This window comes from Ipomoea triloba, chromosome 8 (genome assembly GCF_003576645.1).
Source record: "Ipomoea triloba cultivar NCNSP0323 chromosome 8, ASM357664v1".
Taxonomy (NCBI): Eukaryota; Viridiplantae; Streptophyta; class Magnoliopsida; order Solanales; family Convolvulaceae; genus Ipomoea; species Ipomoea triloba.
The window spans coordinates 2,048,448-2,051,008 of NC_044923.1; positions in this window are offsets into that span (position 1 = coordinate 2,048,448).

Sequence of the window (2,561 nt, forward strand, 5' to 3'; positions counted from 1 at the left end):
AAAAAAACATAAGTTTGAGGAGTTTTTTTGGCCCCTCATTAGTGGCCAAGAGTGCAAAGAAAGATTATAAAAGAATGAGCCATGAATCTCCATAAAGTTTGAAAAAAAAATTCCCCAAAATGCCCTTGGTTATTATTTAAAAAAAACATAAGTTTGATGAGTTTTTTTTGCCCCTCATTAGTGGCCAAGAGTGCAAAGAAAGTTTAGAAAAGAATGAGCCTTGAATCTCCATAAAGTTTGGAAAAATAAAGAATTACCCAAAACGCCCTTGGTTATTATTTTTAAAAAAAAAACATAAGTTTGAGGAGTTTTTTTGGCCCCTCATTAGTGGCCAAGAGTGCAAAGAAAGTTTATAAAAGAATGAGCCATATATCTCCATAAAGTTTGGAAAAAAAAATTCCCCAAAACGCCCTTGGTTATTATTTAAAAAAAAACATAAGTTTGATGAGTTTTTTTTGGCACCTCATTAGTGGCAGAGAGTGCAAAGAAAGTTTAGAAAAGAATGAGTTTTGAATCTCCATAATGTTTGGAAAAATAAAGAATTCCCCAAAGCGCCCTTGGTTATTAATTTTTTTTAAAAAAACATACGTTTGAGGAGTTTTTTTGGCCCCTCATTAGTGGCCAAGAGTGCAAAGAAAGTTTATAAAAGAATGAGCCATATATCTCCATAAAGTTTGGAAAAAAAAAATTCCCCAAAACGCCCTTGGTTATTATTTAAAAAAAAACATAAGTTTGATAAGTTTTTTTTGGCCCCTCGTTAGTGGCAAAGAGTGCAAAGAAAGTTTAGACAAGAATGAGCCTTGAATCTCCATAAAGTTTGGAAAAAAAAATTCCCCAAAACGCCCTTGGTTATTATTTTTTATAAAAAAAACATTAGTTTGAGGAGTTTTTTTGGATCTTCATTAGTGGCCAAGAGTGCATAGAAAGTTTATAAAAGAATGAGCCATATATCTCCATAAAGTTTGGAAAAAAAAATTCCCCAAAACGCCCTTGGTTATTATTTTTTATAAAAAAAACATTAGTTTGAGGAGTTTTTTTGGATCTTCATTAGTGGCCAAGAGTGCATAGAAAGTTTATAAAAGAATGAGCCATATATCTCCATAAAGTTTGGAAAAAAAAATTCCCCAAAACGCCCTTGGTTATTATTTTTTATAAAAAAAACATTAGTTTGAGGAGTTTTTTTGGATCTTCATTAGTGGCCAAGAGTGCAAAGAGAGTTTAGAAAAGAATGAGCCTTGAATCTCCATAAAATTTGAAAAAAAAAATCCCAAAAACATCCTTGGTTATTATTTTAAAAAAAACTTAAATTCGAAGAGTTTTTTCGGACCCACATTAGTGGCCAAGAGTGCAAAGAAAGTTTATAAAAGAATGAGCCATGAATCTCCATAAAGTTTGGAAAAAAAAATTCCCCAAAACGCCCTTGGTTATTATTAAAAAAAAAATAAGTTTGAGGAGTTTTTTTGGATCCTCATTAGTGGCCAAGAGTGCAAAGAAAGTTTATAAAAGAATGAGCCATGAATCTCCATAAAGTTTGGAAAAAAAAATTCCCCAAAACGCCCTTGGTTATTATTTAAAAAAAAACATATGTTTGATGAGTTCTTTTTGGCCCCTTGTTAGTGGCAAAGAGTGCAAAGAATGTTTAGAAAATAATGAGCCTTGAATCTCCATAATTTTTGAAAAAATAAAAAATTAATCAAAACGCCCTTGGTTATTATTTAAAAAATAAAACATAAGTTTGAGGAGATTTTTTGGCCCCTCATTAGTGGCAAGAGTGCAAAGAAAGTTTATAAAAGAATGAGCCATGAATCTCCGTAAAGTTTGGAAAAAAAAATTCCCCAAAACGCCCTTGGTTAATATTTAAAAAAAAAAACTTAAATTTGAGGAGTTTTTTCGGCCCCTCATTAGTGGCCAAGAGTGCAAAGAAAGTTTAGAAAAGAATGAGCCTTGGATCTCCATAATTTTTGAAAAAATAAAAAATTAACCAAAACGCCCTTGGTTATTATTTTAAAAAAAAAACATAAGTTTGAAGAGTTTTTTTGGCCCTTCATTAGTGGCCAAGAGTGCATAGAAAGTTTATAAAAGAATGAGCCATGAATCTCCATAAAGTTTGAAAAAAAAATTCCCAAAAACGCCCTTGGTTATTATTTAAAAAAAAACATAAGTTTGATGAGTTTTTTTTGGCACCTCATTAGTGGCAGAGAGTGCAAAGAAAGTTTAGAAAAGAATGAGTTTTGAATCTCCATAATGTTTGGAAAAATAAAGAATTCCCCAAAACGCCCTTGGTTATTAATTTTTTTTAAAAAAACATAAGTTTGAAGAGTTTTTTTGGCCCCTCATTAGTGGCCAAGAGTGCAAAGAAAGTTTATAAAAGAATGAGCCATGAATCTCCATAATTTTTGAAAAAATAAAAAATTAACCAAAACGCCCTTGGTTATTATTTAAAAAAAAACATAAGTTTGATAAGTTTTTTTTGGCCCCTCGTTAGTGGCAAAGAGTGCAAAGAATATTTAGAAAATAATGAGCTTTGAATCTCCATAATTTTTGAAAAAATAAAAAATTAA